The following is an 11801-nucleotide window of genomic DNA, read 5'->3' as shown; positions in this document are numbered from 1 at the left end:
ATGCTGTTCCTCTGCTTGGAACACCAGTCCCTTCACTTGATACCTGGCAATTCCTTCCCTCTCTTTCCTCAGGCTTCAGTGTAAATGCTACTTCTTCACCAAGGCCTTCCATGCTGGAAATTTCAGCCCCTCCCATCTCACTGAATTTTCTTCTTTTGGCACTTGGACAATTTCTGCTTTGTCTGAGAACTCCCCCTAAGAGCGTCTGTTTGTCCGTCTTTTTCTTTTTACCAGTAGAGCCCAGCCTGGTTCCTGACACAAGGTAGGCACACAGTTCAGAACACAGCATAAATCAATGAATCTGGGATAACAGTTGGCATTATTTGTTTCCACACACACTTACACACACACATACATACAGTCAACATAGCACGGCATGGAGTCGAGTCCCAAGTTCTAGACTGCCTAGGTTCAAATTCCCCTTTTGCCCTGAAGAGCCCTGATTAACGTAAGTTTCCTGCAAATTTTAAGGCTAGAATATTGTTTCAGTTTGCCAAGATCTCAGCATCACGATATTATACCATGACCGTATGCCGTCTGCACACGGTACAGGTGATAACGGAATCTGACACATACTAACGGCTACGCAAATGTTAACTGTCGTTAGAACTGCGGTTCTCACAGACACAGACCGTTCAGGCCCTCAGTATCTACTGAGTGTCCACGGGCCAGGTACTGCCATCACGGGGACACGGAGGTGGCAGTTCCCCTCCCAGGCCCCTCAGAGTGCGCTCGTGGTCTCCTGTGTGACAACTTAAACACCAGTGCAAGAGATGACGGAGCGATTGAGGCAGCGAGGCTGAGCTGGGCCAAGCTGCCGGGGACTGACGGTCGCGTGAGTGATTGCAGACCAGCGCAGGGGACAGCGGGGGAGATGGCGGAGGGATCGGGCAGGGGCGTCTCCGAGGAGGAGAGTCGGCAGGGGACTCACCTTCATTGACTCACGCACCCACTCTTTTCTCAAGCTTCTGTTGCTCCAGATACCAAGCAGAGGGGCTCTGGTGCCCAACAGCGGTTGGTGGTGACAGGACAGACAGCAGAGGAGTGGCACCAGGGGTTTGGATCCTGCACTTGACCCTGGCCAGCCACGCGTTCTCAGATCTCGTCCGTGACGTGCGGATGGAATCCTTTGCCAAGGATTACACGTATTGGGCAGGACACCAGGTACAGCGATGCAGCATCGCCACCCTCTCCACCAGTGTAGACACCCCCCCTGCCCTGCAGTGAGGTCATGAGGGCCGGCAGATGGGGTCATGACTCTCGACATATTCTCCTAGTCTGCGGAGGTGATGACCCTGTGGTCTCTCCTGTGGGGCTGACTCCAGACCACCCTCCTGGCCATTCCATCATCACACCTGCCACCTGCCTGCTCCCCACAGGTCACCGCCCTGCCCAGAGACCTCCGTGCCTTGCCTCTCCCAACTGCCTTCCCGCCTGGCTCAGGAACGTGGGGATCTCACCCGTGGGTTACGACTCTCGTTACTAGCCGTGCTTGAGGCAGCCTCCCACCAGAAGGGCTGAGGCCACGGGGAGGAGGAGCGGCACAGTGGGGTGAGCCAGTGGAACCCGCTCCCAAACAGAGAGGATGGGCTGCGGGCAGGCCGCCAGGGGCGACCAGTGGAAAACACCCAATGCCTGTGTCCTCAGACCCGAGCTTTTCCCCCCAGCCAGCTGGGCACGCGGCCCATTTTCTTGGCCTCTCCGGGCCTCAGTTCCCCCCCCCCCCCCATCATGCAACGGTGGTGGGACTGAGGGGCTTGTGCACAACTCTCAGCCCAATCCGACTGTCTGGGATAGCAAACATTTTATGCCCCTGCTTTAATATCCTGCAAGAAAATCACAGCTGAAAAAGCATGCCGGCCAAATGACTTTTTAAGAACCAGTACGGTGCCCTAACTGTACCATAAAGTAGAAATCAAAGTCAAATGATTTATGACAAAAATAATACAGGTTTTAGGAGGTCAGCACACCATGTGCCTAATATGACCCTGCTGTGGGACAAAGTAAAGAAGCAATCACATCTACACGTGGCCGCTGCAGAGACCGTCAGGAACGGGCAGGTGTCCAACGGGGGCTCCCACGCCATTCAGGGCGTTGCCAAGGCGATGTGATTTTCCGAAATCAGGAACAGCTCCCAGTCAAGATCAAAACAAAAGAAAGTACAACTTCTCACAATTTAGAGACCAGCTGTGCTCCTGGGAAAGTCGGCACTTAGGCGGAAACCAGGTGGTAGTCTCTGGGGATTAAGGGCGGATTTTTCCCTTCGTGAAGGTCTGACGGAACCTTCCAAAGTCAGAGGCATACAGGATAATTCTCTACTCTGGGGATTGCCCCACGCATTACTGTATGTCCAGCATGTCCACCCCCATGAATGTCGGTCACCCCCATCCCCTGGACAGGCAAACAGCCCTGCCAGCACCCCTGCGATGGGGGCCACCTGGCCCCTGTAGCAGGAGTCGGGTAACGGAGGCTGACGGCCACCCAAAGGCTGCTGCTCTCCCCAGAGCCCTGGGAACAGGAAGGTGAGGGGTGAAGGCAGAGGCAGGGAGACCAGTGAGGAGGCTTCGAGAATAACTCAGGTGACAAATAAAGGGGTCCTGATTGCAAGTAGTGCCGGGCAACAAGGAACTATGGGGAAGGTGCAGGGGGCTCGGGGGGATGTTAAGGACCCATAACCCAGTGGTGAGAGAGAGCGGGGGACCCGACGACTCCCTGGGGCTGGCCTGGATGAGTGGGTGGGTGAGGCAGTTACCCCGAGGAAGGCGCAGATCTGGGGAAGCGGATGCCTGGCCGTGCCTAGTGCAGCCTGCGTGCAGGTGCCGGCAGAGGGGCCCCAGACTCAAGAGACCCACAGCCCCACGCCCCCACCGGGCGCCCAGCCCATTGCGAATATGCATAAAATATCACTACTCTCCCGACCCCTGCATACTGCCCCACTGAGTAACCCTGTTCCCATGTTCCACCCTGGGGAACCTCGGCACCTGCCCCACCCGCCAGCCCCCTCTCGCCATTTGCCGTGAGGATCTGCACCCGTGTCACCACCATCAGCCACGGGCAGGAGACCAGCCAGCCCCCGAGGGACAGGGCTTACAGAAGGGTACATGGAGGGTACTCAGCTCAGTTTCTCTCCCGCTCGCTTCCAGCCAGAGCCCGAATCCCAAACCCAGGACTGAGACGAAGCCAGAGTCCCTGGAGCCACGAGGAGGACTTTGTTCATAGGCATCAAAGCCACCCTGCTTGGCCCCAGCTCTCAGAGCCACGTTTCTGGGTCTGATTACCCACAACTAAGGCTGCCCTGCCAGGGCCCTGGGGTGGGGGAGACGGAAGGCGAGAATTCCTGGGGCGAGGTACAAGAACAGGGTTCCCAAAGGGCAGAGGGGAGCAGGCTCTGGGACATTAGAGCCCAGTACAGCGGTTCCTAAAATAATTCCACAATTACTGTATGAGCCGCCCGACAATCCTACTTCTGGGTATTTATTTACCTGACTGAATCGAAAACAGGGACTTGAAGAGAGATTTGTCCATCCACGTCCATGGCAGTGCTGTTCACAAGAGCCAAGACTGGGGGAAACCTAAGTGTCCATCGACGGATGGATAAACAAAATGTGGTCTATTCGTGCGGCGGAATATTATTACTCAGCCCTTAAAAAAAGGAAGGAAATTCCAACGCGTGCTACAATATGGATGAACCTCGTGGACACTGTACTCAGTGAAAGAAGCCAGTCCCAACAGGACGAACACTGGATGATTCCACTTGTGGGAGGCACCTGGAGTTGTCAAACTCACAGAGACAGAAAGCAGGACGGTGGTCCCCGGGACTGGTGCGGGTGAGGGGGGTGGGTTGGTGTTTAAGGGGGGACAGAGCTTCGGTTTGGGAAGATGGAAAGGTTCTGCAGATGGATGGTGGGGACAGCTGTACAATAGGAGTATACATAAAGCCCCTGAACTGGACACTTCAAAATGGCTACAATGGCCCAGCCTCTCCCCTGTCCCAGCCCCACACTGTCACCCCCTCCCCACAAAAGCTTCCTTCCTTCCTTCCACTTTCCTGACTTTTCTCTCAGCCCGTCAGTAAAATCCTCAACAGATTAGCCCAGAGTAGCCTGTTGTCTTATTTTCCAGTTCTTGTCTTAAAGAATCCTTTAAAAAAAAAAAAAAAAAAAAAAAAAAAAGCCAAGAGGCACTCAACTCCCCAGGGAAGAGCGTGGGCTCTGGGGCATACCCCTGGAGTTCAAATCCCAGCTCTGCTGCTTACAAGCTATGTGGCCTTGGGCAGGGCACTTGAACTCTCTGTGCCTCCCCTGCAAACTGGGAGTAATTCTAGTACCTAGCAACCCATACAGGGTGGCCGGGAGGGTTAAACGAGGTAAGATGTGCACAGCGTTCAGAACAGAGGCTGGCACCGGGTGAGTGCTATTTAAGGGTCTGCTGTTATTATTACTGACAACGTGAAACAGACGCTCTCCGAATGTTACTTCCGGGATCTTCAAAAAACACAAGCTTCCTCTAGCTCTTGAATACTGGGTTTATCTTAATATTAGACTTCAGAATTTGGCACAGATTGTGTGTGTGTGCCTGTGCGTGTCCCTGTGTCTATGTGTCCCCGTGCCTGTCTACAGGTGCACATATTTGCATGTGGTCTTTCTACAACCATGTTGGCAGGTGTCTTCCCAGGGAGGATATGTCTGCCACAAGCCTGCTACCAGCAGGACAGAATTGAGACACCACACCCTGCCCCCCACCCCCCATGCCCTTTTACATGGAGCCTGCCTTCCCTCCCAGGCCCCACGTCCTGCCCTGTATGCTGTGCTCGCCCACCACACACACACACACACACACACACACACACACACACACACGCACACACGCACACACACGCATGCACAGAGGCAGAGTATTGTCGCCTCAACATGGCAGGCACCATCAGGCCCTACCTTTGCTTGTGCTGTTCTTAATGAGAACCCTTTTCTCAGTCCCCCGGAAGATCCTGACTCCCTCTCCCAGAACCACCTCCAGAGGCCCCGCGGGCTACCCAGCCCTGCTCTGCCCACACCTTCCTGGCTCCGGGGCACTTCCTACACATCCCTCCTCTGAGAATCCTCCCCACAGCCCCTCCTCCCAGGGTAGGTACCCCTCCATCCTCTGCACTGTCCATCCCGCAGTGCTGTGGGGCTCCTGGAGAGACCCTGTGCTCAGGGTGGGGTGCGGGTGCCCCAGCCATGGACCGGCAGAGTTGTCCCTGCCTCTCCTGAATGGTCACAACCTCACGTGCCCTCTGCACCACGGGCCCTCCCCACCCACCCGTGCACCTGGGGCGCAGCTCCACAAGAAGGGACCCAAGACCACAGCTAAAGCTGCTCGTGGGTGTACCTCTCCGAGAGGAAGCCCACACACTTTCTCTTCCCTCCAGGAGTCCGTCCCCATCCTCCCTTCCTGGCAGCACACTGCATTTCCTCTAAATCGACTTCTCCCCTCCCTTGGTATCTTGTCCTATTGCTGGTGACACTAATTTATTCCTGCAGCTGGACTGGAGGGATTACCGCGGCGCCCCCAAACCATCCCTTCCAGGGGCTGGTCTGGCTGGGATAAAAAAAGAAAAAAAAAAAAAAATCCCGGGCAAGTTGTGTCTCAGCAATGACAAGAGGTGGGGCAAAATGGCCCAGCGGGGGCCCAATACCCAAGCCACACATGCAAAATCCGCTTTTCCTTCCTTCCCTTCCCCTGCACGCACCTCACAACTCTTGTTGTGCTTGATTAAAAACAGAAAATATTAGTGTTCCTTAATTCTTTCCCGGCATTTACAACTAATGAGAAATGTATCCTATTATTTCCAGTGCTTGCAGTTTCTCACCCCATGAAAGCTAATAAATCTCTCGCGTGCTTTCCCCGACCATTGCACACGGTGTTTATTTTGAAATGTGATTTGAGTTTGCCAGCAGTCAGCTACAAGATGTGGATTATGGCTGAGGCGCTGGGAAAAGACGGGAGCGGAAGGGGCTCCGTGTGTGGATTGGGGGCTCTGGGGCCAGGCTCTGGGGAGCCGATGAGGTGTACAGGCTCTGTGTATGTGTGTGCATTTGATTTTTCAGGGCTAAGATCCCCTGGGTTCTTCTGTGGGATCTGGGAGCCAGAGAAGGATTCAGAGGACTCCCCCCGTTAGAAGTAGGGCTGGGCTGCCCCTCTGCCTCAAGTATGGGGGAGGGGGTCTGGTGGGTGGCTTGGCTGGCACTCCCTCCCACCCCCCGACCCTGACCTGGCTTTCCAAGGAGGCTCCAGGGCCCAGCACCTGCATCCTGCTGTGGCCTCAGAGTGATGCACCTGTCTCCAGTGGATGCCACGGTTATGCGATCTGCCTCATTTACAGGTGCTGGTCCTGAGAGGACCTTAAGGCGCCTGTCTCCAGTGGCTCAGAAGTGGGGAGAGCCCAGATCCATCCCAAACATCCCTGCTCACAGTGGGGTCTGTGCATCCCACACCACCCCAACAGCAAAATCCCCGGATGAGACAGTCCCAGAGGACTCTCTCTGGGTACACGCCCCCTGCTCCAGGGCCTGTATCTCCAGGGTCAACCAGTATTCCAAGTTGGTCATGGGGTGATAGGGGCTGGTCGCTGCACCAGATGGGGGTGTGAAAATACGAGGAGGAGGGGATCCCCTCTAAAAGTGCCCTTCTGAGGAGGGAGGCTGTGCTGTCCACTGTAGCTGAGGCCAGCACCTCTCCTAAGGCTTGGAGTCTGCTGGTCCCTGCCTGCAGACATTAATCCAGGACCCCAAACGGCCTGTGCAGCCAAGGACCATGCTCCCTGTGCTGCTGACAAATGTCTGAGCCAGTTATTCTTATGTCTGTAAAATGTCTTCAGTCCCTGCTGCTACGGGCTGAATGTAGAGTGCTGGTTACTTGAAGGCGTGTGGCAGTAACCTCGAGAGAGAGGCAGGGAGGGGGGTGTGCACAACCAAGGACAACCCTGGTGGCTCTTGTCTTTACATCCTGTTCTCACACTGCCTCTCCATCCTCTGAAGCAACTGGCACATCTGAGGACATCTGAGACAGCGAGCTGGGGTAGAAGGAGCAGGGGCTTCACAGGCAGAAAGTCACTGCTGTCACTAGCCTGACCCCATGAACTCAGGAATGACCCCCTGAACTCAGGACTGACCCCATGAACTCAGGGCTGACCCCATGAATTCAGGACTGACCCCCTGAACTCAGGGCTGATCCCATGAACTCAGGACTGACTCCCTGAACTCAGGACTGACCTCCTGAACTCAGGACTGACTCCCTGAACTCAGGACTGACCTCCTGAACTCAGGACTGACCCCCTGAACTCAGGGCTGATCCCATGAACTCAGGACTGACTCCCTGAACTCAGGACTGACCTCCTGAACTCAGGAAACTCCTAGAAGCTTCTGCCTAACTGTCAATCTTACCTTTTAGAGACTAACGAACTGCTGGGACAGAAAAAGAAACATTTGAGGAAGACGCCTGTGCAGATGAATCAGAAAGTGCCAGAAAGTGCCTCAACCTCATTATAATGTTAAAATCCCCCTCTGAATATTCATCCTAAGCCCTAATGAAAGGAGTCTGCTTTCCCTAGTCTGGGGAGTCATGGGCTTGGGAAATTATCCCCTGTGATCTCCTTATTTGTACCAATAAAGTGACCTCATAAGGCAACTCTACCTGCTGCAGTCTCTTGTCTGCAGAGACCCACTCTGGTCCCGTAACACCACCTTCTAGATGGGGGCCCCCAGCAGGAGACACAATTTCTTTATGCCTTTGCTTCCCGCCAGGTGAGGCAAACGGGTCTCCCCTCCAAGGACCTGGTGAGGGTAGCCGTGACCATGCATGGAGAGCCCCGCACCGGGCTGGGCACTGCCGACATTCTCTAACTGTGGTTCTGTCGCTCCAGCTGCAGAGTTCAAGGGAGAGAGACCTCACGGCAAGTTCACAGCCAGAGAGCCGAGACATAAGCCCTCCAGAGGGGCCGGCTTGGTTTAGCAGATGAGTCCAGATCTGCAGCAGGGGGCCACAAAAGCTGATGTCTCAGGCACCCCGGCCCCCAGGGCTGTATCCTTCACAGTCTGGCCAGGCTGGACTGGAACCCCTCTGACAACCCCTATCACCCAGCTTTCTAAATGAAACTGGCCACCCTGTCTGCTCAGCTGACACTTCCAGGAGCTGGGCCCCCCACCGAGGGTGGGGCCCAAGTCTGCCCTACTTTCACTCATGGGGAAACTATGGTTCCAGGTGGTTCAGGGGTACCCCAAACTTTTCCTCCCACCTCACATCACCCGGGAGGTCTGGAGAGATTTCAGAAAAGAAGAAAGCTAGTGTCCTGTGTGTTTATTAATTCACTCCACCCTCACATCAGCCCTATGTGGTGGATCCCACCTTTACCCCTATTTGTCGGACGAGGAAACCGAGGTCACAGCATGGGTGGTGCCAGGATTGGTACCCAGGCCAACTGGCTCCAGACTCAGGTTCTAAATAACCACATCACGCTTCCTCTGGAGAAGAGCTTGGTGGAGAAAGCGGAGGAGAGGGAAGCTAGGCCTCCTGAGGCCCAGGCAAATACCTTCCAAGCCTCCACTCCTCTGTGCTGTGGACATGCGGCCCTGCTCGCACACACTCCAGTGACGGGAGGCTCACTAGCTTACAAAGGCTCTCACCCCATCTTCAGGCACTTTCAAATTGCAGAACCTTCTCCCATTAAGCCCCCTGGCAACCCACCCTCTCAAGGCAAGGACAGATCTTTTCCCTCTGCCCGTGACCGGCCCACAAAGATGCAAACCCATGAAGGGCCCCACTCCATGCCTGGCCTGGGCTGGGAGTGGGGATACAGTGGAAGGGGTAGAGTTGCTGCCCTCAGCCCCTCGGGCCGGCTCTCTGTATCTGGTGCCTCTGGCCTCTGCCAGAAGCAGCCCATGCTGTCCCCCACCCCCACCGGCTGGGCCTTGAATATCCTGAGGGCCTTGTGAGACGCTGTGTTGTAGATGTGACAAAATGCTCCCCAACCAGGTTTTGAGGGTTGATCTGCTTGTCCAAGGCTAAGGGCCTGATCTGGAGGGCCCTGGGTTGGCCAGAAGCTGCCCCAGGCCTTGCTAACCACTCCTGATGCTCCTGCCCAAGCAAGAACTTCCTAATGGTGGAGGGATGTTCCACTGTGCTACCCTAGATCCTGGGTCCAGGGGTGGGGCCGCCTTATGGGAGGCCTCCCCCCTGTCCCTGTCCCTGTCCCAGAGCATGTCTGCTGTCCTCTGCTTTATGTATCCTGGTTTCACACATTTGGAGGGAGGGTTCTGCTGATAAAAAATTTTTAAATATAAAAGTCTGGAAACCACTTCCATGGAAGATCCATCTGTATGGGGCAGGACAGTGCTGAGTCAAGGGTAAGCCAGAACAGTCAATAGGCTAACAGCGACTGCCCCATGGAGGGTGGCATCAGCACCCCTCACCCTCCTGTGGCTCTGGCCAGGCCCCCCATCTACATACAACTGAGTACCACTGGCCTCCCTCACAGAGTCAGGACTCAGGGACCAAATGCAAAACATTCCCCATTCTGAATTTTTCCTCCAACAGTCTTTGTTTACCCCTTCGGTCATCGGCCACCAATCATCTCTGAGTGAGTGCACCCAGATGACAAAATCATCCACCGAAAAACAAACATTAGGGCTCGCTCTGGAACAGCTTCAGGGCCTGGCCCACCCTAGACACGGTGTCGGACTGCATGCACAGAGTCTTCTGTGGCATGATGGAAAAGGAGAGGCTTTCAAATTAGCAGAACTGCATTTGGGCCGCAGCCTTGCCCTTGGAGGTGTGTGTGCTTGGGAAAGTTGTTTAGCTCTGGGTCAGTTTCATCATCTGTAAAATGGGGTTGGTACCTACCGGAAAGTACTCTGTGGAAATCAGATCACAGACAGTACCTCCTTTGGTTTCTGAGCAGATGTTTCTAACCCCAGCTCAGTTTAGTTTTAAGAGGAGGTGGGGAGCTCAACACCGGCCCCCAGAGTCAGAGGCAGCCCTGCCGTAGCTTGGCAAGCCCCCAAACGCTTCCTTAGTCACTCCCAGACCTGCCATGAGGAGCACCGACCTGTGGCTCTGCCACTCATATCCTGGTGCATCTGGGGCACCCCTGAGCTGAGAGTCCATATGCAGACGGGACAACCGTGGTTTGCAACCAGGCGGGCTTGCATCAACCCTGGCTCCCCTGTACCCTGGACCTTTCTGCACCTACCCCTGCTCATCTGGAAAACCAGCTACCCACCTGCCTCAGGGGTCCAGGACACAGGCACTGCCCGCGACCTGCTCTCCTCTCCTGGTCCTTCCAAGACACATGTCGGAGTCTATCATGCCTCCATGCAACCACAAGGCATGCACACACCTCTCTCTCCCTCCCTCCTGCCCCGTGTTTTCCGGGGGGTAGGGCATATGCTGGCCGCACTCTCCCCTCACCCTCAGTGGGCGACTCGAGCACAGTGACTCCGTGACAACCCTTCGCCCCGATGGGCGCTCCTGCTTCTTCAGTAAGCAGCTCATTTTGAAAATGGAGTATTTTGCTTCTGCTGAGCTCATTCACGGGCTTTACTTTCCAAGACTGGACTGGAGTCTCGCCTTGGGCGGATGCCAGGTTTTAACACCCACGCGTGAGGTGGGGTGCCACCGTGAAGTCATGCACAGGCAAAGAACCCTTGAAAATTCCTTAAATTACCTTCTGGGGGGGTGGGGGGAAGGGCTTATCTCCGGGCAGGTGCTGGGGCCTGACAGGAAACTTTAAATCCCCCAGCAGCGATGGGGATGGTGAAAGAAACGGAAAGTGTCCCAGTGGCCTGCACGGTTGACTACTTCTGGATAAGTTAGGTCTCAAAACCGTCCTGCACATAAGCTGGGAGCTAGTCTCGTCCCTGCGAGAGCTCAAGAGAAAATACAGGTAAGGGCCCCTAGCACAGGCCTGGGCTCAGAGAGGTGCTTAAAATGTTTCCTAACTTGCACACTCACCTCGCGGGGCCAGGCCCTCTGCCACAGTGCCTCGGTGGCCGCCTCTTCCTGCTGCCCAGTGGCACTCACACCTCCTTGGCCAGGGGACTCATGATGACCGTGGCGTGCCAGCTTTGAGGAAGGAAGAGGTTCGGCTGCCCATGAGCAAGCTCCAGACTGTCCGCCAAAGGCTGCCATCCGGCCAATGACCAGACGGAGGGCTGTCTGGACATCTGGAGCTTGCCGGGGGCCCCCTAAGCCACAGACTATCCCCCCCCCCCCCACACACACACACACACGCCGCCATCCAAGGCCAGCTAAGAGCTTCTTTGAGAGTGCACTTCTGACAGACCCTTCTGGAGCAATACCTTCCTCCTGTGGGTGGTTCTCGGATCCAGATGGCTGGAAGGAGGGGCTGCTGGCCTCGCACCCACCCTTGTCTCTCTGACGCTCACAGAGGCACCTGTACCCGGTGGAAGCTGAAGTCAAGCAGATGTGCTCAGCCGGGAGGTGGCTGGGGACTGACAGCTGGGCAGCCCCACTCCCCCAGCACTGGCCCCTGAGGACCTAAGACAAGTTCCAGGAACAGATCTGACCGTGCTGGGCCGGTTCACTTCCTGCAGAGGCATCCTCCTCACTGCCTGGGATAAACCGACGTGGATGGTCCCCTTACCCTCCAGTCTCCCTCCTAGAAGTGTCTGGATCTGTAGCTGTTCTCTGGGCGTTCTCTAGACTTCTGGGGAGGCAGCTCGGCAGAGCGGGACGTAGCCAAGGGCACCGGGGTTCCTTTCTGCTGCTTCTCCATCCTCATCATCCCTCTGGGCCAGGGCTTC

At 55.7% G+C, this 11801-nt stretch overlaps 1 long non-coding RNA gene across 2 annotated transcripts; it reads left to right on the top strand.

Annotated features, from left to right (window-relative positions):
• Positions 1-617: 617 nt before the first annotated feature.
• On the top strand, positions 618-4091 carry LOC122236740. 2 transcript variants are annotated; one of them, XR_006214992.1, is made up of 2 exons: positions 618-672; positions 966-4091. It is a non-coding gene; the product is annotated as an uncharacterized LOC122236740 (long non-coding RNA). The 2 variants fall into 2 exon arrangements; XR_006214991.1 differs by having other exon boundaries at positions 637-835.
• The last annotated feature ends 7710 nt before the right edge of the window (positions 4092-11801 follow it).

This window comes from Panthera tigris, chromosome A2, assembly GCF_018350195.1.
Source record: "Panthera tigris isolate Pti1 chromosome A2, P.tigris_Pti1_mat1.1, whole genome shotgun sequence".
NCBI lineage: Eukaryota > Metazoa > Chordata > Mammalia > Carnivora > Felidae > Panthera > Panthera tigris.
Note: the sequence above shows the minus strand (reverse complement) of the source record. Positions and strands in the feature narration are given on the sequence as shown.